General features: G+C 42.6%; 1 protein-coding gene across 1 annotated transcript in view; it reads left to right on the top strand.

The window, feature by feature from the left end:
• The first annotated feature begins 12,699 nt into the window (after positions 1-12,699).
• Positions 12,700-23,175, top strand: part of MAPRE2 (microtubule associated protein RP/EB family member 2) — a 99,987-nt gene continuing 89,511 nt past the window's right edge. The window contains exon 1 of the mRNA XM_027674296.1: positions 12,700-12,720. The gene's annotated coding sequence lies outside the window, so the exon portion shown is untranslated. The remainder of the gene's footprint in view (positions 12,721-23,175) is intronic.

Here is a 23,175-nt window from a genome sequence, read left to right as displayed (position 1 = left end):
ATGAACTGTAGACCATATCTCATCCTGGCCAGGGGAGATAATCAAAGAGATGGTTAAATCTGCTTCCTATACAGTCTGATAATGTTGAGCAATAATCTCTTTTTTTTTTTATCTCTCTTCCTTTTCACCCCTGTGAATATGACTTATTAATCAGAACCTCAAATGAAAGGGGAGGGGGAAAATAAAACTACATATGATACCATACTGTGGCTCAAATTAAACAAATTCACTGTGATTCTCTCGGATTCAAAATTTCAGTAGAACAAACCACATTCTTAATCTTTTAATTAGACTTTTTTAATCTGAGTCATGTGAAGTTACACTTGATAATATAAAACCACAAATGTGACACTTAGCAGAAGTAGGTCCTGAAAAATTTGTAAAGAACTGCCAAGATCTTAAGTTGGCTCTTGGTATTTTTGAAGAAAAATATGTGTGGAGAAAAGAATTCTGTTTTACAATGCTTCCAGAGTTTTATCTGAAAATCAGAGATTGCACCAAAACAATGGTGCTATCCATTGTACTTCAAGATCATCAGAAAACAGCTGTGAAAATGTTTATTATCTATGCTTTATTTTAGACTCTTTTGGCATATTGAAGCTGTGGTTCACTATGCAATATAGCCCTACTATTCGTGAATCCCAAGTCACTCAAAAATCATTGTATTTGATTTGATATTGATTTAAGTTCTTTTTACTCAGCTCTGGGAACTGAACATAGGCGATTCAAAGTTTAAAAGTCCTGAGTACTAAAATAACACCCCCCTCCTTTTTCTCTTGCTAAAAATTTATGTAAGATCACAAGAACAGATACATTGGATCAGATTCAAAGTCCAGCTAGTCCAGGATCCTGTCTCTGGCAGTAACAAATACTACCTACTTTGCGAAGAACATAAAAATAGGCAGTAATGTAGGACATTCTCTCAATATAGTTACCAGCCTTCTGTGACTGCGGCTGCAGAGATGGCATCTTGGTGTTCAATAGCCCCTGTGGATTTTTCTTCCATTAATGTATTCAACCAATTTTAAACCTTTTAGGTCTTTTAGATCCATAACATCCTGTGGCATTGAGATCCACAACCTAGACACCTGCTGTGCAAAAACCACATTTATTCTTGTATCTCTTCTCAGTCTGCCACCTAGAACCTGTAGGTTTTGCTCCAAATTCCTATATTCTGGGAAAGAGCAAACAATTACTCCCAAATTATTTTTTCAGGTCTGCTCAGAACTTAATAGAGGTCTCTATCGTGTCCCTTCATTTTCCCTTTCTCCTGGCTGTAGAGAGTCTATTTGTCACTCCTCAAGCAGAAGTGGAGCCACACCTTTGGTCTCGCTGGTTACCTCTTTGTGTAGCTCTTCATCCATTATTACATATTTTTAACAGAGAGCGGGGGAAAGAAATTATATCCAGATGCACTATGAATTTGTATGTATTATGTCATAATAAGCCATAATATAAATAAATAAATAAATAGCATAATAATATTTTGCACAATAAAATCATAGAATGGTATGGGTTGGAAGGGACCTTCAAGATCATCTAGTTCCAACACCCCTGCTGTGGACAGGGACACATTTCACTAGACCAGGTTGCTCAAAGCCCCATCCAACCTGGCCTTGAACACTTCCAGGGAACAGGTATCCACAACTTCTTTGGGCAACCTGTTCCAGTGTCTCACCAACCTCACAGTAAAGAATTTCTTCCGAATAGCTCATCTAAACTGACATCTTTCAGTTTGAAGCCAGTCCTCCTTGTTCTATCACCACTGCCCTTGTAAAAAGTCCCTCTCCAGCTCTCTTGCAGGCCCCCTTTCGGTACTGAAAGGCTGCTCTAAGGTCTCCCTGGAACCTTCTCTTCTCCAGGCTGAACGATTCCAATGCTCTCAGTCTGTCTTCACAGGAGAGGTGCTCCAGCCTTCTGATCTTCTTTGTGGTCTCCTCTAGACCTGCTCCAACAGGTCCACATCCTTCTTATATTGAGGGCCCCAGAGCTGGATGCAGTACTCCAGAGGGGATCTCACAAGAGTGGGAGTAGAGGGATAGAATCACCTCCCTCAACTAGCAAGAGTTAGCAACATTGACAGTGAAAGCAGCACTGCTGAACCATTAGCAACAGAGGAGAACACACAAAATCTAGTTTAGATGGTGCCGTACAAGCACTTTAATCATATTTGCAACTTCACTTCCATTAAAGATGAAACTTCATTTCCGTTAAAAAGATGTACTTCTAATCAAATCATCACATCTGTTCTAGAAATTTCAATTCTTATGAAAATGATGGAAATATTATAAGCTCCAGTCTGACATGTCAGTTTTAGGCCAAGCTGCACTCATAGCCCAGCTAGTGTATAAGGCTCAGTTTTTGCTTTCAACTCATCAAACATTGGCAATATTTTCGAGCTTTGACATGAAATATTTCTGGCCCTACCGTGGTGTAGATAATTTTAATTCAAATATAAGAACTAGGAGAAATGGAAAAATACAGATTCTTTGTTTGTTTTGAACAACTTTTCAGCCTATCTGTACAGCTGAATTTCTTCCATATTAAAACCTGAAATTCATCATGGAATAGCTCCCGTTACCGAAAAGGGCTTTGAGTGTTTTGGTAGAACTGATTGTGTGACTGGTTTAGATCAGACTAGAGACTTATCACTGCACAGGAGTGTTTGTTCTGTTCAGGGGGTGGCAAAGTTAGGGTTAATTTAACCCCACTGAGATGAATTCAGTGAATCTGCATAGTAGAGAGCCTTGCAGAAATCCGTAATTGGGTGTCTACAGGTTCAATACATGCAGGCGTTATCCAGAGCTGCTGCCTGTTTTGTAACTCATGGCTGATGTGGGACACTCACTCCACAAGTTATGCCTCGTGTATCCAGGAGTAGCAATCAGTCCTCAGGCACCATGCCAGAGGTGCTCCCCATGGAAAACAAGAGCAAACCCCTCAAATTGCAAACAATGTTTCCTTCTTGTTTGGGGGGTAACTTGCCTTCAGACAGTTTCCAGTTCTCCTCGGCATTTGTGCAATGGGTGAACAGGCTTGCATGTACCAAAAGAGAGAGACCCAGAGCTCAGCATTGCAGACCGTGATTGCTGCAAGCTCAGATTGCTCCCATACGTCCCTGCGGGACCACGGAGGCAGCAAGATGGGGAGCTGGCAGGGCTGGCAAGCGACTGTCCTCAGGACATGGGGACCTGTGAGCTGGAGAGGGGAGGACCCCAGGCCTGCAATGAAATACTAGCCCACTCTTGCCTTCAGGGTCTTGCCTCCGTGTCAGCGACCCCTCCTAATCACGAGGTGCACGGAACAGCCCAGTGATGGACCTGTACTTCTCCCTAGGGCTGTTGTCTATGTGAAACATGTAGAGTGCTGGAGGGCAACAAGAACATGACTGTGTGTGTGCAAAGGACAGATAGCCTGCTCCAGCCCAAATGCAGCAACTCAGGCCATGGCAAATCTTATCTTTCTTTCAAAATTTACTCATGAAGCTGAAAGAAGCTTACTTTAGTGGAGAGCTAATTTTAAAAACATAATAATGTTGGCTGGGGAGGAGTATTTGAGAGGGGTTTAGTTGTATTTTTTTTCATATTTACTTCCCCCAGTGCACATGGAACAGTAAAAAACAATAACTATTGTTATTGTGTATCTTTTCATGGAGTGTCATTAGTATCAGGGCATCTGCAGCGTAAAGAATTGTGAGTACTATTTGTTTGCTAAACTGTTACAAGCAGCCACTTTCTGGACAATTCACAACAAAAATATCTGTGTACTTCTTTCTTCCTCCTCCTACTGCTACTGGTGGCTTTGCTCCCAGCTAACTCTCCTCTTCAATACAGAAAATGTCCTTTATTACAAAACAAAATAACGCATCCCAATAATTTTAAAAAGTTTGCTATGGTCTTCTGTTGTTTGGGTTTTTTTATTATTCGTGCCTATTTATATTCTTCAATCTATATTCTGTGTCTATTACAGCAATGCTCACTTTCAAACTTCAAGCTTAATATGCAATAACTTGAAAGACTCCTATTTCTTTGTCTGCAGATAAATAATTAATTCTAAGAGACAAGACTAATCTGGCTTTCCTTACTATCATCATCATCATCATCATCATCATCATAAATTGGAGGCTGTTTGAGAATATAGGCCAATATATTTATGCGTGCAAAATACTAACAAAATTCTGGAGTTATTTAGGTGTCTCCTTTGATTTCGGGATGTTAGGCAACAAATTATTTTTGAAATAAGCTTAAGCAAGACTTTAGGAATTAAATTCTTAGTTCTGGGAACTTAGTTCATGCTGAAACTCTGCAGGTGTGGAGCACAGTGAATCTCCTTGGCTCACTGGAAAAGCTCTGCTCACCTTTTGCTGTCAACAGAGGTTGGGAAATCTAACCCCAGTCAGTAAAAGATGTGTTAATATGAGGGGTTTTGTCCATATCAGGAATGTTTTTTTAAAAGGACTCACCTGATTGTCCTCACAGGGCTTTGTTTCACACTGCGCAGCAGGCACAGAAGCCACAAAATGGATTCATTTTGTAAGAAACCAGATGATGCCATGAATTTACAAATACAAATGCATTTAACAAATTTCAGGTGCTAAAGCCCTTTAGCCCAGAGCTTGCTCAGGGTATCCCTTCCCTAGCACACCTCTAATGTGGCCCTCAGGTTCACCAACACTACCCTCTCCAAAGCCACTGCCTGTTCCTCTAAGCAGAGCCAAAGCAATGCCAAGGATAATGCCCTTCACTAAACTGCTGCCAAATATCCAGCTCATTGCAAAATACAGTCCCTGTCAATTTAAATATGTTGTTGCCAGAGTTACTGAAGTGATGTGCTAACCACAGCACCTACTGACAGCAACGTTCACGTGGTGCGCAGGAGAGAAAGGAGGCAACAGAGCAGGGCAAGGATACAGGATATATTTTCTTATCGTGACTGAGAGGGGAAGCTGCTCTTTTAGCATCAGTGGGGCCAGAACTGTGGGAGTCTGCCCTTTGTAACTCTCCAGACTTGTGCTTTTCTGCATTTGTGAGAGCATTTCAAAAGAACTCCTTTACATCTCATATACACCAAATTGCATTTATCATCTCATACCAATCCATCTTTCTTCAGAAATTTCTACTGCCTGTTCAAATATGGTCACTGACAACACTGAAATCACTGTAACTGCACTGTGTGTTGTCAGTAGTTCTACATGAGTTTCCGTTCTATATAATCAGCATGCCTGGATTTTCAAGGAAACTCTGAAGCTGTAACTCTGATCAGCAGTCGTGATACAGACCTCTATTTCACTTCTTTCTTGTGCTATTAGGATGGTATGAATATTTATATTTTTATGTAAATGACAACCAGGGAGCTTTTTAAGTTCAACAGTGATGGTATTTCCTCAGGAGTCTGTTATTTCTTCCTTATTTCTTTTTTATGAGTGTTGGTCTCATATGACATTTAACTTAAAATTTTACTGTCTTTGTGGGAGAGAAAGTGGCTTGTGGAGGTAGGATTTGCTTATGCAAATTGTTAAGTCCTCTGGGAAAAGGTTTAGTCATTAGTTTCCTTATTAGCCACTGTAATGGATTAACAGTTACTAGTTTGAGTATACTTTTTCAAAAGTAATATTTAATAAAAACTCACCTTTTATACAGCAAAATAATTTTGAACTACTCATAGAAAATCTACAGCCTGACATGGGAAAAATGTGCTCATTATTGTTCTCTTACTATTAGTCACTAGTATGAGACAAAGCCAAAATCTCTGTACACGGATAGTGCACAGAATTAATTTCATCGAGAACAAAGAAGCACAGGGTGCAGGGTGAACAATGTTAGGGGCTTTCAATGCTCTGCTGACTGGGATATTCAGTCCCCTGGACTCTTCCACCATTGTTAGTTTTATTCCGACAGATTCAATAAGACCTGATGCAGCTCTGTACACACAGTTCATTTACTTCTTACATGGCTTGTTTCTATGGTAATACTAAAACAGGAGATTTCTGATTACTCATGCTTCCTTATTTAGAAAAAAACCCAATGCCAGATGCCATAAACTAAATAATTTTAACCCATGCCACTAAATCAGTGCATAACTTTGCATCTGGTTATGGCAGTGCATCTTGCTGCTATGATTACCCAAAGTGACCTCAGCTTTACAGAAAGAAAAAAATGTTTTTTTCAGAAGAAATGGTTCCTCACTTTACCCCTCATTTCATTGCTTCTGCTCCTGACAGTCATGGAAAGAACAACACAGTTCTCTCCAGTATCTGTTACAGTGAGATATGTACAATGTTTTCAAAGAAGAATTACCTTCCAAGTTACAAAGGAAAACCACTGTAAAGGGAAAGTGTGGTTCAACACTGAGATTTAGCTCAGCTTCCTAATTATTCTTCAGGGAGCAGAATTTCGTCCAGTTGTAATCAGGGTAAGTCTGGTCCTTCAAAACAGAAGGTTTCCTGAATTCTACACCGTTTGGGGGCCACCTGTAGAGGGTGAGGAGACCCTGTATAATGGCACATTGCCATTAGCAACTGTTTTCATAGAATCATAGAGTCATAGAATGATTTGTCAGACCTTTCCCACTTTCCCTGAGGCTATTCAGGAACAGCACTTCCCACGGTGCCGTAGGAGTACAGGGACCAGCTTCACACTTGGTTAGGTACTATCTGTCTCCTCTGCTAAGTGACACAGACGTTGTCTGCTCATCCATCTGCTTCTGTCCCACAGACATCACTATGATCCTACCTCTGAGTAGACAAAGTTTCCAAGGAAAGGAAATCTTCAGCCTCACTGTTCCTCACTTTCTCAGTGTATTTCCCCTGATTATCATCTGGTAGGTCCCACCAGCTGGGGACTGTCTCCATCCACAGTGGGGCTACAATCTCCTTCATTTTTACACTATAACCACCTTCTAAACAACAGTCTGTCGCCAGTCCATTATGACTGCTGGATAATACTTCTCTGCTGTTGATGAAAATATTAGATTAGTCTTGATGGGTTTGCTTCTTTCCCAATTTATGTAATGACAATCCAATCCAGAAATCCTCATGGCATCAGGAAAGCAGTCCCTGGCCTTGCAAAGAGTTTTCACACTTCACAAACTCAGAAAGATTTAACATCATGATTTCAGCAACTTGATTAGCCGGGCTCTCACTGATGAAAACTTATTCCATCTAATGAAAGAGAATACTCTCAAATCCTGAAACTTTAAGGTCAAAGGTGAATCAAAAGAGACTGGCCAAGATGGACTCGGGTATCCCTTTGGAAATTAGGGATTTATTTGGCATACATTCAAGAAAGGATTCTAGCAAGAAAAGCATTTAGATGTGGGCCTGATACATGGTGCATACCTAAGAGCTTCCCTGAAAAGGATCTCGGTTAATAGATACCATTGCATAAGTGCTCATAAAGGACTTGAGTGTAGCATCTATTTTTTTCAAATGTTGCCAGTTTCCTTTAAATGAATACATTTATCATCACTATCTGACTATTTCAGAGTTTGAAAAACTCTCTCCCCGGAGAGAACCATTTTAAAAGGCCATACTTGGGTCTGACCTCATGAAGGGGGAGTCCTAACCCCTTAAATTAAATGCACTCTTAAAAGTCATTCATTCATTCTAGTGATAGGGGATATCAGGGCCACAGAGAGGTTAGAGAGGAGGGATTGCTCTCTAGGGATGCTAGTAGAGCGGGCAAATATGTAGATACAGCTAAGAACCTAATTTTTAATGCTGGGACTGGGCTGAGGCAATTACCACTTAACGCTGTCCTTCCCTGAGGCAAGCAAGATGAGTGAGGAGAGGACTGTGCCAAAAGTCTTGCCTTGGCCCTACTAGAAATAATGCATTAGGACAGCAACAGAAGCAAATGATCATATCCTGCATGAGCTGGGAAAGGTTCTATTAGAGCCTGCCTTTCAGCAATAGAGCACTGAAGGTGATGACCTTGAGTAAGATTTTTCAGACTTACATCCCCAATGATTTATATACTATTCTATAAAATATAAAGAGTGACAGCTGATATATCACTTCTATTTCACACACTCCATGTAACATAGGCTGAGTGTATCCAACCAAACAATTTAATAGCCCACTAATGTACTTGGGGGGTGTTTTCTTAAGGCTTTGGCAGGGAAAAGACCTTTTGTAAAAATACCGTACAACGTATCTATCAGATTACCTTCCCGACACAAGACAAAGTCCAGCTTTCTCAGCCTTGTTCCTTCCCCTTGTCTCCCTGTGCTCTGCTCTCCTCACTGTGGCTACTGTAAGGTAGGGGTAGCAGAGACAGTGTGTATATGAGAGCCCACAGTCTTTAATGTGCTGTGCCCTGTGGGACACAGTGTTGTGCAAGGGTGAACACTTGTAGCATGATGGTGGACTGTATGTTAGGACGAACTTGGCAATTTATCTTATTAATCAGTTTCAGATTAACTTCTGTGTGTGCCAGGCATAGTCACCGCCTATAGTCACTGTTCACTGCATAGTGCTTCCTGGCATACTGGGGGCACTTGGGTTAGAAGGTAAAAAATTAATAAACACACCAAAGAAGCAAGTAGAGAAATGAGCAATAGTATGAGACGATGGTTTTCTGAGGATTTCCTCAGATCTTTCCGGATACTGAACAGTAAGGTTTGACCAAATGCAGTATTTTGTGGGAAACGTGGTTTGGGAAGACAGTTGGTCAGGGAAGAAGAGGGAGAAAAAAAAAAGGACTGAAAAGGTTTTTTTCAGCTAAAGTGGAAATGTTTCACATTTTCTTCCAACAGATTCTACAAAACAACAATTTAACTTGTCTAATTGTGACCTTTAGGAGGTGCTGTTACTTACCCTGAGACAAATTTGGGATGTCTCTATGTTCTGTAAACAAAGGCTGCTTATATGTATTATAACACGGCACGTTAATTTCAACTCTTTCCATTTGTTTTAGTGGGAAATACATCACACATTTTGGGCTAGCATAAAGAAAGATGTCATTGTTGAGAAATAATGAAGTAATAAATGAAGAAACAGAGAATCATCTGCAAGTTGGAATACTGGGTTCTATATTCAGGTAGACGTATTTACATGGACCTTTTAGTGTATGTCTTTGCTAGAAGATTCAATCACACACTTGGCTTTTACTGTGGGTTTGTGTAATGGGTAAGATCCAAATGCTGACAAAAGAGCATCTAAATCAGTTCTGCATTAAAGAGACTGATGTCCCTTTTGTTCCTCCCTTAACTGCACTCACTGATGAAGATGATGCAGATAATTAATTACAACTATGAAGAATGAAAGTGAAAGGGCCATATTCCCTCCTCAGCCATGACCCTGCACTGGATTGACATCAAGGAGGTTGCAGGGTCAAAGGAATCCAGGAAAAAGCCTTCGGTAATAAATTATACTGAGATTATGTCCTATAACCTAGCTGCATCTCTTCCATCAATGATTAGAGATCAAGTGTAAAGAGCTCTTAAAAAACTGAAAGTCATCATTTCTCCCTGCAAGGAGAGTGTGGCTGAAGATGGATGCGCTTCCCTGAGGCTCTGCAAGGCAGATTATTCTTCTGCACCTGGGCAGACCTGACCCTGACCACGTCACAGTTGCACCTGTATGTGCTTTTTTTATTGTGTTTGAAGGAAAACTAGGACCCATGTGTGTTGCTTTGACCTTTCCTTTATCAGCTAAGAGTCATCTTCTGCTTTTTCACTTGCTAAACAGGAATCCATACATAAGCTGCAGAGCAAGTTTTCTTAAGAGATAACCAGCAACCATCCAGTTTTAGAGATGAGACAAATGCTCATTTTTAAAACCATTTTGGCAGGTAAAAAGCAATTTGCTGGCCACTGCCAGGTGATACCTCCACCACCTTTGGCGGAACATGGCACAAACCCAAAGTGGCCACAAATGTATCGCCAGCCTGATCCAGAAACAAAACTGACTGCAGAGGGACTACAGCAAAACATGGCTGTTTTTGCAGCAATGGTCCTTATGCACATGCTGGCATTGGAATAGAACATGGGAAGTGTCTGAGGGAGGAAACACGTCAGGATGTCTACAGAGAGGACAGCTTCCACATTCCTGTAGATGACTGATAAATCCCAAGGACAGACATTACATGGACCTCATCATGAGCCTGTTTAGTTTTAAAAGTCCTTGTTTCTGGGCATTCCATACCTGAAGGCTCTGGGAGATGATATTCATTAGATCAGGCTGTTTTGGCTTAGGAAATAACAGGTGTGCAGGGTGAGCTATGCTGCCCACCTGATCCAGTGATGATGGATGTGGAAGCACCTGGCCATAGCAGAGACCAAATACACCTCTCACCTATGACGCAGGCAGCCTCAAGCAAGAGAGAGGGACCAGTCAGCAGTGACCTGCAGCTAAACCTCCAGAGCACAGGCCTCCTAAGTCAGCAGGTCTCCTCATGGGCATCTAGACTGGATGTGCTCAAAGATGAGCTGATGTTTTTTGGCTTGACTCTGTTTCTCTGCTCTGCAGCCTCCTTTCTGCACAATGAAGATTACAATTCCTGAAACACTTAGGCACACACTTGATGATAAAATCATGCACCAGGACCTCAAACACTGTTGTGCGGAGTCCCAGAGAAGACCATACAAAAATAGCATATCTTTTGATCTTCAAACTCGGTTAAAATGCAGCCTGCAGATACACTAAAATCCTCTAATTGTTCTGTGGGCACAAAAATAGGTTTCTTGTCACTATGACACAAAGCAATGGGATTAGGACAAAATTCAGGTGTTTCCGACAGAACCAAAAAAGCCAGAAAATTCCTTTGGTTTTGAGTGGTAAGTTTTTGAGGTGTTTCCTGCTCTGCATTGTATTTGGGATTCCCTCCCTACCCCACAAGAGGTGCCTGTCACCTCTAGAAAGGAGCAGTGCTGACTTTAAGGCCCAGTTTCGCAGTTTGAGCATCATCTCATCCGTGGTGCAGAGCAGTGCCAGTGTCATGGCACTGTCACTGCTCTTCTGCCATCAAAGATCCAGCTGTCATGAACCCTACCTTGCACCCTTCAGAGCAGATGGTCCAGCCCACTCAGTGGTGGTGAACCCCTCTGCACCTCAGCTTCAGCCCTAACCTGCTCCCAAAGCAGGAGGTGGTCTCTTTTCCTAGCAATGGAAAGGGTTGGAGATTCCATGAGTATCCCCCCATCACCATTTCCAAGCCATCCTTTCTGTCACTTAACTGGGACAGCAGAGCTGCTGTACCACGTCTGTACAGGGTCTGTGCATCCCTAGGGACATGGGGTCCCTTAAAATATGCAGCAGGAGAGGTCCCATAAACATTGGAGAAGAAGCTGGGTCTCAGCCCTTCTCCTTCCCACAGAGCTGCTCAGAAGAGAACAGCACTGTTTCCTCTAACATGCATAATCATAAAATGGCTTGGGTTGGAAGGAACCTTAAAGACCGTCTAGTTAAACCCTCCTGCCATGGGCAGAGACACTTTCCACTAGATCAGGCTCAAAGCCCCATTCAATGTGGCCTTGAACACTTCCAGGGATGGGGCAACCTGTTCCAGTGCCTCACCATCCTCACAGTAAAGAATTTCTTCCTGATATCTAATGCTTTTCCATCTCCAAAAATAACAAGGTTACAGCAAATTTAAGTAATTTATTTCACAGCTTTGGGGCTTTCCCCCACATTTTAAATTTTGTCTTCATTTAAATTATGCGCCCTAACATAACTCCTGGGGGAAATATCAGGGGTCACTACAAGGAGGGAAGGCTCTGCACCATTTCTCTTTTTTTTCAAAGCCTTAGTTGATAGTTGCCATTATAAAAATAGGAAAACCCATCCTACACAGAGATCACCTGCCCTCAGCATTTATGGTTACATGACACAGAGCTTAGCAGCATAAACCACTAGATTCCTCGTGGGCAGGACTTGACTAACAGTCCATCTGTGGAGCAAAGAACTAAGGATAGGGCCTGATAGCTTCCCTGGCTAGTTCAGTTTTCGAGAGCAGGTGGGACGGTTTTGCTGCAGGGAGTGATTTCGGAGAGCCTGTGGAAATCTATATCTCCTGTAGAGCCGGCTCTTGCGCTCTGCCCCTCAGGCAGGTCCAACCGGGCTGCTGAGCCGAGCCGTGGGAATTCAGCAGGGAAGCCGGCCAAGAGGGGCGACTCAGGAGCTGCTTCTCAGCCGCAGAGCCGCCCGACAGCCCTCGGGCGCCCGGCGGCTCGGGGGAAGCCGCGGGGGCTGCACGACCGCGGGGGCATCGTCTCGGCCGGGGCCAGCTGCGCTCATCTGGGAACCGCCGGGAGCCGGAGCGTAACCTTGCACCGAAGGAAGAAAAGGAGGAGAGCAGAGAAGAGAGGAGAGTGAGATAAGAGGCACAGGAGAAGGAAAGAAAGAGAAAGAGGAAAAGAAAAAGAAATAGAAAAAGAAAAATAGGAAAATAAAATCTAGAAATAGTAAATAAATAGAAACAACAACAAAATAATACTGGTAATAATAATAATAATAATAATAATAATAATAATAATAATAAATGCATTCAGGCGCGGGTTGGTGCACTCGCTCCCCAGTGCGTGGAACCCCCTGGACAGGATGGTCCCACCGGGGCAGGGAAAGACACTGTCCCGGGGCTCCAGCGCCGTGCCCGCCGCGGTTCCCGTGGCGCCTCCCGCGCGGGGCGGAGCGGAGCGGGGCGGGCGGACAAAGCCGGGCTGTCAGCGGGGCGGGCGGGAGAAAGGAAAAGAGGCGGCTGCTGTCAGCGGGGAGCGGAGCAGGTGAGGCCAGCAGCGGGGGTTGTGCCACGCTGGCAGCCCGGGGGGGACCGTGCCACGCGTGGGTGGCCTTTGCGGGGCGTGGGCGGCTTTGTGCGCCGCGGGCGAAGGCATCGCCCCGCGGGGAACGGGACGGGGGCGATCCCTTCACCCGTGGGCAGCTCGGGTCGGGGATGGGTGATGGGTGGTGCTGTCGGATTCAGTCATTGCCTATGGGGCCGAAATTACTTTGGGAAAGGAGCGAAGAGGTTACTACTCCCCCCTTAAAAAAAAAGAAAAGAAAAAGAAAAGAAAAGGAAGTGAAATTTCAGCGCTGTGACAGTACTAGAACAATCTCCTGACTTGAACCGACTCCACTATCCTGTAGATGTGAAGCCAGAAAAATCCCAGAAGTATTACACTGAGTTGCATCACTAGAGAGTAATTAGTATTTAGTGGGTTGAGAAGCATGTTTGTGTGTTTATCGCTGTGAATAGTTGGGATGCAGAAGAGTTGTTGGCTGGCTCTGCGGTGCGTTGTGTTTATGAATTTAAAATCCTTCAATATATAACCAGTTTGCACATCCCTGCTGAGCTGCAAGCATCCAAAACAGCTTCTGGTAACAGAGGCTTGAAAGGAACTTTCCTTCGGTGTGCTGCATGGTAGGGAAGCTTCGGGATAAATAAATCCCATTCCAAGGAACAAGCTGATGATTCAGCATGCTGCATTCGCTGACCAGCTCGTGAGAGGAGGGATGCAGCACTATGGGCAGATATAAACACTACCTGAAGCTACAAGCTTCCAATGTAGTAGTGGCACATGTGAGGTTGTGTGAAAAAAATTACCATCAGTTTTTCATTTTAAACAGCTTCTTCTAATAATTCAAACAACCTCTGCTGCTTTCTGTGGTGAGTTATAGTCCTTTTTGTACTTGTTCCCCAAGGGATAGTTGCTTTTCATCTGTGGTCCCAAACTGTATTGCAAATGAATTGAGGATAATAATAATATGATGATGACGAATAATATAAGCTCATAACTTAACATAGTGAGAAATATAAAGCAGTAAAGAAGGTGAAAACTTTTTACAAGAAATACTGCAGCAATTTTGCTATGTTTTAACAGAACATAAACACTGAGACTGAGATGACATTTGACAAGTGGAATAGCAGAATAGTATTTCAAACAAAGCTCCTTGCAGCTTAAAGGTTATTTCAGTAAGTTGCACTTGCTCTTCAAAAGACAATCTCTTTTAAAAGTCAAATGAACTGTGTAAAAACTTCTACAAGAACGATATTGTAGGGTAGATCTATTCAGGGTTCCAATTGCTCCAATGAAGAGCTAAGTATTTAGAAGTACCATCTCAAGGGCATGTTGAGGTATTTATTATTCACCAGCTGTATGAGCAACTGTACATACTGTCATGTCAGGATGGCCAGGTCACGGCTGAAGGCTCTCCAAATCCTTGGTGTACACATGCTTGCTCTGTGTTTTTTCTCTGAGATACAAGGACTCCTGCTTTAATCCTTGTTTATGTCTTTTCTCACACAACTGGATGTGTGGGGTGGGCTTTTACCGAACGAGCGAGAAGATACAAAGAGCACAAACTGTCTTTGTCTCACACAGGGGTTGTCTGCAACCACTGCAGAAATTGAATGGCTTCTTGTTAATGAAGCCCTTGCATTGAATATCATCCCCAAAGTGGAGGACAGAGGACTCACCTACTGCCTTACACTGTGGGCGAAGTGTTTGAGTTACAGGAAACTCTCCATCTTGCCAAAAACACTCAAGATTCATGGTACTGCTGCTGCAAAAGTGAAGTTTCATACTGTCCCTAGCAGAGGAAGCAGACTGAGATGCTATATAATCTATTTAAATACAACCAAGGACTTCAGAAATGATTAGCAGCTGATGAATTTGACTTCTCTTGAGGGCAAGCATGATTTCCTTCAGTCTGCCTCAAACTCAGCCTACAGAACTCAGCTTTCCAAGGAGAAAAGATTCACCTTATTAAGAGAGGGAAGGGGTCAGGAGCAGTTAATGTCTTGCAGGCCTGGTGTCTATGAGATACCTATGTCTTTTGGAGATGTTTCAAAGACAGGAAAATATGGATATTTTTCTATGACCTCACTTTCTGGGGTGTGCCATGGCAGGATGGTATAACTTGGCCAATTGTCCTATCAAGCTGTATCAGAGTGCCTGGTGGTCAGGTTTGGTCATTTGGGATGTCTTCTGCTTATTTAAATCTTTTGGCATTTGGCCACATACCAGGTTCCTATTAAGGTACCTGGAGCTCCTGGAGCAGGTCCAGTGGAGGGCTACGAAGATGATAAGGGACTGGAACATCTCTTTTATGAGGAAAGGCTGAGAGAGTTGGGCCTATTAAGCCTGAGAAGAGATGGACATTATCAATGTCTATAATTATCTGAAGGGAAGAGGATTGTCAAGAGGATGGAGCCAGGCTCTTCTCAGTGATGCCGAGCAGTAGGACAAGAGGCAATGGGCAGAAACTGATGCACACGAGGTTTCACCTGAACACGAAGAAGAACTACTTTACTCTGTGAGTGACTGAGCACTGGAACAGATTGCCCAGAGAGGTTGTGGAGTCTCACTCACTGGAGATATTCAAGAACCATCTGGATGCAATCCTGTGCCATGTGCTCTAGGAGGACACTGCTTGAGCAGGGAGGTTGAACCCACTGTGGTTCATTTCAACTTGAACCATTCTGTGATTCTGTGATTCTTCAAGGTTAAGTCTTTTTGTAGTATACCTTTTTCTCTGAGAAGCAACAGAGCCTCTTGTGCCATCACTATTGCTACTCAGGCAGGAGAAGCTTCCTGTCCGCAAGGGCAGGAGGAACCGCTTACTTGGTAGGACATAAAGTGCATTGGTAATAACCTATGCAATGACAATGCTGACTGGTAGTCTGAGGCTGGAATAGTTTTCAGCCTTATGATTTTGTTTGTATCAGTTTAGTCTTATTCTAAATCTAAGGCCCCTCTCTGACAATAGAACTCTCAAATTGGATTTCTTTCACCTCGTACAAGTCCAAGTGTTCTCAACGATTTATCATTGTCTCTTCTCGCTATTTGGTATTTTTCTGTATTATTTTTGATCATTCCTCCAAATGGCAGGGACATATTTGGAAGAGTTTAAAAAAAAATTATATCCCCTTCACCACACCACTCCTCCCTCCCAAGTGGTTAATCACAAGAATTTATTGTTGTGGTTTAACCCCAGAAAGGAACTAAGTACCACGCAGCTGCCCACTCCTGCCCCCCTCCAGTAGATCAGAAAGAAAACCTCATGTTGAGATAAAAACAATTTAAGGATTGAACAAAAATATAATAATAATAACATACTAGTAATAATATTAAATATGCTGTCCTGGCTCTGTTCCCTCACAGCTTCTTGTGCAGCTCCTCACTTGCAGAGCAAAAGACACTACAAAGTCCTTGGCTTAGGGTAAGCACTGCTTAGGAACAGCCAAAACATCAGTTTGTTATCAACATCATTCTCATAAATCCAAAAAACAGAGCACTGTACCAGCTACTAAGAAGAAAATGAACTCTGTCCCACCCAAACTGGGGCATTTAATCAACAAAAACCAAATTTGTGGGCCTTCAAAATTACTAAAACTTTGGCTGAAACACATAATCCAAATTTACCTTAGATTAGCTTTTATCCTAGCCCTTCTTCTCTTAAGCCTTGCGGCACTGAAACCTTAATACAGTCCATTTTTATTTTTTTTTTAATAGCTTAATTCCAAGGGAGGGAGAAACAATAGACTAATGCAATTAGGTGAGTGGAATGCATTTTTCCCTCAGGCAGCTCTGGAGACTGATACTATGTCATGTTAAAAACTGCAAGTGGTTGTGTCAGACCGAGTTGGGCTGGGCCGGTGTTGGGAGGGAGGGAGGGAGGGAGGGAGAACTGCAGCTGGTGCAGAGAGCCCTGGTGGGAGCGTGTCGACTGCATTGCTCTGAGTCCCTGGGGGCCCAAAGACCAACTGTGGCATGATGGCACATGTGGGTGAGGTTTGAAATCCTGAGCTTTTCAGCACCTTTATGTATATTATTTACTTTAATGCCAGTATAGGTACATGTGTATGTATATAAAACTCAATGTTTTGGCTTACCTCCTCTGAGGATAGCTACAACTGCAAATGTGAAATCCTTGCAGCTTCAGTGGGTCTTGATTTGTCACTGATGGAAAAAAGTGAGGGGATTTGGGGAACTACCTGTATGGCTTTTGCCACAGGATGGCTGCGGGTCCTCCCTGCTGACAGCCTCCACAATGCCTGCTTCCAGGAGCAGTGAACTTGAAGACTGAACTCTGGCAGAGCAATGGGTGCTCTAAGGGCAGCCAGAGAAACTGTGAGGTTTAATCTACCTGCAGGTAAGGTAGGTGGGGAAAGAGCCTCAAGGCAAGGTGGTGTTTTCAAGGGGTTTGAAAAGACACTTCATGGACTGTAAGGAAGAAGCAGTGACTTGTCTTCTGCCTTTGGGAAAGTCAGGTGAGGGGAAAGGATGCTGGCAGCAAGGATCAGGAGAGGGGAGAGGAGAATGCAAAACACGAACTGCAGGGAGAGGAAGGATCCCAAAAACAAGAATGCTGTAGGAAAGCTGTTAGGGAAAGCCTTTATCATATTGGATCTCAGAACAGTTTCTCATTGCATTTGTCCTCGATGAGCTGAAGTGTAGCCCCAGCACGCAGTCACAGGACAGGCAGGATTAAGGCACAGACCTGTTCTGGGAGCACTGCCCAGTGTCAGCAGCCAGCAGCAGGGCTGCCCTGTTCATACTATGGCCATGTCCAAAAAGTGTTTTAAAAGGACTGATGGAAAGCAACCCTGCTAACAGAGTCCCTATAGCAAGAGAAGGGCTTCAGGAGGGGCAACTATGCTCAACTATGATCAGCAATTGCTGCCCTAGAGAGGGGATAGTTCTTTACAGTAGTCTGGTAAAGATGCCTGATGGCGGTGAAGAGGAGGAGGTGTGGTAGAGAAGATGAAAATACGACAAGGTTTGTGGGGAGAGCCTCAGTGATCCTGGTTGAATGCCTCCTCAGTTTCAGAAACTCTTGTGCCTTGTGCCGAAGAGTTTTACAGTCAACCAGCTTCATTCCACTGAGCCTTAAAAGACCTCAGACTTCAAATTTTTCCTATTTAAAGTTTAGGAATGGTTTTAGTCCTTTACAGGAGCTTAATCTTTAACCTAGTCTCTTCTGAGAATGGCTCACCATGTTACTTTTTCACCTTCTAGGAAGAAGCCAATAGTATTTCTTCAGCAAGGCAATTTCAGATATCGAGTATGCCATTTACTCTCAAGTTTACTCTTTTCCTTAAATGGGAAATTTAGTAGGGTCCTAATACTGGATAACCTACCATACACATAACTGAAAAACTTTCAGGTTGGTCTAACTACCAATGCCAAACTACATAAAAATTAACAAGTTGCCAAAAAATACAAACCCTGCTTAGATTTGACAGGTAAGAAGGATGTAACATACAGGTCTTATCTGCTATAAGCTTCAGACACTCATGTTGTTTTAATCTAGTAAATCTTTATAGAATTGTGAAAGTCAGCAGGGAAAATCCGTCTCTCATCTCACCACATGGTTAGTTTGTGCAACATGCAATGTGAAATGGCTGAATATCTTGTCAGGCTACTCCTTCCAGAGGAATTTTATTAAAATAGTCTTTGATCTGGTAACCATTTTATGCCTCGATTAATACTGGGTTGAATATAAAGCAGTGACAATCTCTTCAGAGAGTTTGAATCCCACTGCAAGCAAAGCATGTCAAGTTTTATCAAAGGAAAACAACGTGTTTTGTTTGGTTTTACCATATTCAGGCCAAGTAGAAACACTTATTATGGAAACTTCCTTGCAATGTGGCACTCGAAACTAACCTTGGATCTCATGACTCATCTCCACTGTGAATGCGGCAACCCTTCACAAGCTTACAATTCTGAATCCAAGAATATTTGCAAGACAGATCCAGATTAGGAGGCAAAACGGAAGCAACAGATGAATACTTCTCTTGATTTCTATCAGAGTCTTGAGTTCTTCATGTCTCATATTCGTTCAGAAGATGTTGTCTTGCAAGAGTATCTGCAAATGCAAATATTGTTTGGCAGTGTTTAGGTCTTGTGGACACCATGGCCAAATACACACATTTCCAAACACCTGCAAGTATTGTCTGCTGTGCTTTGTAAAATTGAAAATAGCTCACTGGCAGATAGCAGGAGCACATTGTTAGTATTAATAGACCTGTACACACAAAAGGAGAACAGGGAACTTCTGTTTGTAATTAAGTTAATCACAGAGACAGCAGAGAGCTCCTGTCTTATCACTTATCACTGCTTGCACTCCAGCTACCAGACTGCACTAACAGAGCAAATACTTTCCTTGGCATTTGAGGCTCCATACAGGATCGAGTACTTTGGGGTTTCCCTGGAATGGTTAGTGGTCAAGGTAGGACACCCCACTCATGCCATTCTGTTCCACTTCAACAGATTAGTCTGCAGGTCTGCTATAAAGCTAAATAATTAACAAACAGTTGGGTATTTAAAAACCTTGACATAAATAAAGTGCACAACACAAGCAGACTAACCCTTAAAGCTGTTAATTTAGGTTTTTTCTGCTAACTTTGGCATCTTTTTCTTGCACAAGTTCTCAGACATTATTAATTGCAGTAACTTTTTACAGTCAGTGCTACTCCTTTCAACTCCATTTAACCCTTTAGCTCCCTCATGGATTTTGGTGTCAATCATAAAATGAGAAATATTTTCAAAAAAAAAGCAGGATATTTAGAAATACAAGAGACTAGAAATTGGCAATAGGTTGAGTATCTTTATGCCTCATTAGCAAGCCTCGGGAAATTTTCTAGGAATATTCGTTTCTGTAGGAGAAGTGGAGATTGCAAGTTGCAGCTGAAACCAGTCTGGGGAATATCAGAGGAAAACTGCATTTGCTGAAGTTTTGAACAGCAGCTCTAGGTAGGTTGTCTCTTGGAACACAATTCCAGATGATGACCAAAAACTCTGTTAAGAAAACAAAAAAATCTGGGCTTCCAGCCACTTCGGGGTTGTTGGTTTTGTGCCCGGAAAGAACTCTGCATCCATTCAGCTGCTCTTAGGCTGCTCCTGTGGATTGCCTCTTTCTTTCTCATCTTACAAGAGATCTTATGAGATCTTTCACATTGTTTATCTGTGTCTCTTCCCCTTAGCTGCATCCTGACTTCACAAAACCGGCAGTAATTCTCCCAGTTTGCTATTTTTCTTCCTCTAGCCTTTACCCAAAAATATCCCCCTCTTTTTGTAGGATCATAGAAGAGGTCATAGGAAGGTTTGGGTTGGAAAGGACCTTTGAAGGTCACCGAGTTCCAAGCCCCCGACCTCGGCAGGGAAAGGGGACCAGTCCTTGGGAGGGCTCAAACCACCTGCTGTTCATTAACAGCTGAACCATTGCACTACAGAGACTCCCCACAGGGGCTGTTGTGCACCTTGAACGGTGCCCCCTCCCCCCCCTTCACCAGGCAGAATCTTGGTTGCTGTTTGACACCTAACCCTTGTTTTCCAGCCTGGCCCTGGGTTCAGTAGGAAAGGCAAGGCACCAGGAAAGGGGTACTGCATGTTATCCTTAGCCCAGCCATGGCAAGGAGCAAGAAGCAGTCTCTGCATTCAGGAGTTGAACACACCACTTTATCAAACCAATAACTTTTTATTCAGGTAGCTGTGAAGAGGGAGGGGACTATGGAACAAAACAGAACTAAGTCTAAGTTTTCCCCTGAACCTGAAGTGTCAGCAGGCGGATTAATTCTGTGCTTTAAACATTGATGCCTTGCTAAGTACAGGCAGATTTCGAGGAGCTCTTGCAACTGTCCTTGCTCAGGAAAGCAAATATGGTTTTAGGGCTTGCTTTTGCATGGAAGCAGCTGGCAACAGCAAGATGACATCATCAGGGAGAGGTACTGCTGAAGTGCCTCCTCAGTAAGGACTAACCTACTAGTCCCCCTTGCTTGCAGGTGTATACTCACCTCTCCTGCTTTTGGGTGTTAAAACATCATCTGGCCAACTAAGTTTTAGCAATTTCCTCCAGTAATAATGGCAAAAAAATGTGATTATACCTACAATTACAGCTGCATAATGCTGTGTTTGCCGTTAGGATAGTAATAAAGTAGCTCTGGCAGGCAGTGCAAGTGTGCCATCATCTTTGTAAGAGCTATTGGTGATATTCAGAAAATAGGACTTTTATTTTTCCATCCACGGGGCTTATTAGGACTGAATCCCAGGCATGGAGTATTTTATCTATTAATTTTATTTGCTAGCTGCTACAGATGAAACTATACTCCATTTCACTGTTTCATGGTTCAGTATTGAGATATATGTACCACTAGGTAAAAAAGCAGGTCCTTTAAAAGTTAGAGCACCATCTCTAGTATCTTCTCAGTGCTGTGTTTCTGAACAGTGTGGTTTCAAGCCCTGGCCGAGGAGGTGCATCTGTACAGCGTGAACTGCACTGAGCACAACACTACTCGTATCCAGATTTCTGGTCTTGCTCATCTCCTGTGATATTCCTCCTCCTTTCATCCAAATCTGTGGATTTCCCCATTCTGTTTGGAATGGGGAATTAAAAAGAAGTGAGAACTCAACCAAGGATGTCAGAGCTGACCTGTTAAGTCAGTCATTGCTGAAGTGGATAGAGAGGAAGCCAGCCGACAGTGAGCACCTCTGCTAGAGGACCTCACAGGGGTAGGAAAGAAAATGAGCTTGTCTCAATTTCTCCCAACTCTGTATTTAAATAGAATTGCTTTCTTTTTTCTTACATGCCATTTTTAATTTGTGAACTCACTAAGATGTTATCCTTTCTCCAGAATCATCAGACTCTCTCTAAAAGGTGAAATGGTTTTATTGCCTTTGGAGAACGCTGCAGAATTTTTGTATTCATGTACAGCAGAGCATGAGATTACAGGCCTTCAGCTACAGCAAGGGTCAGGGGTATCTGTTCTTTAAATATGGATTTTAAAGTCAAAGGTGCTTTGACTGCAGAGGTGCAAAAGCAATGAAATGTGAGTGCTGTAGTTTATTATGCAACATTTCTTGTTGCAATGAAGGTGGCTTTTTTCCTCCATCTGACATTCCGGGAGTGTCTAATATTATAGTAAAATTTCCACATGGATGGATATATATATTTTAATGACCAGTTAGCATTTTCAGACAAAAATGGCCTGGTACCATGCAAAGGGATGAACCTTCTTTTTGTAATACTTTTTAAAGTGAAGATTTGGCCCAAGTCACTAATTCTCAAGAAAATACCTCAGCTCTTCATATCAAGATGGAACAATGACTTTAGCTTAAGTACAGGAAATGTTGGGCATAATAGTCATTACTCGCACAGATCTTGTTAACAAGAACATAATTTCCTAATCGCTCCCTTGAAAGCAAACTCAGATGATAGAAGCATAGTTGAGCTCCTGCCAAACACCTCAAGAACTCTGATTTCACACCCAGGCTCCTGCAGGAGTGCCAGGATAACCTCAACTATTCATTGGGAAAAAAACCCCAAACTGAAGCCCTATGTTCATAGTTCCTCATACTTGTACCCTTAAATACAAAAAATATCAGTTGAGATAGTACAAAAACTTAAGGAACAAGAGTGGAGTCACTCTTGATGTGTTTGTATTGCACACCAAGGCAATATGTAACTCTGCAGGCAGTATTGCCTTAGCGGCAACATCCTAATCTCTCTCCCCATCCTCTTGGATTAGGCCTTGAGAGAAAAGAAAGTTGAGGGTTTTTTTAAGATACAGAGTATTTAGAGGACAAAAGAACATATTCTAGTTTTTATTGGTGGTGTTATCTCCACAGTGACAGCAAGTGTATGATTTAATGAGTCAAGCAAAGAGCTTTGATCTTGCATCATCTCAATTAGGTAAGTGATGAAAGCAAAAGCCTTCACTGGTGGTGGAGGCTTGTCATGAAGTAATACCAGTGGATATTGCTGCAAGTTCAAGATGTGTTGCTTTTCAATATAACGCATCTTTGATACCAATAAACACTAAGAGCTGATAGACTTCCCTCAGGTTGTTACAACAGTGCGTTTAAAAAGCAAACAAGTTCACCCACCAAATGTTTGCAGACCATGTTGGAGGAACTGCCAACAGTGGAGAAAATTTTTTCTACCTACATTTCTCCCACTAGTATGTGAAGCCATCAACCAGTTATCTACTTAAGAAAAAAACAAACAAAACAAAACTCACCAAAAAACATAGCACATGACATCTTGACGAAATTATCTTTCTTCAGAGAAGTTTTGGGTGTTTTTTATTGGGTTTCTAAAGAGGGTGAAGGGTGGAGCTAGTTATTTAGCCACACCCATGGTGAGGTTTATAAAGGGAAGTTATGTAGGAGAAGCGCTTTTCTACCAGCCTACGACAGCGGGAAGTTTTACTTATCCTAAAAAAACCAAAATTCCTA

The sequence above is a fragment of the Neopelma chrysocephalum genome, unplaced genomic scaffold, assembly GCF_003984885.1.
Source record: "Neopelma chrysocephalum unplaced genomic scaffold, ASM398488v2 Primary Assembly neopelma1_22, whole genome shotgun sequence".
Classification (NCBI taxonomy): Eukaryota; Metazoa; Chordata; class Aves; order Passeriformes; family Pipridae; genus Neopelma; species Neopelma chrysocephalum.
Note: the sequence above shows the minus strand (reverse complement) of the source record. Positions and strands in the feature narration are given on the sequence as shown.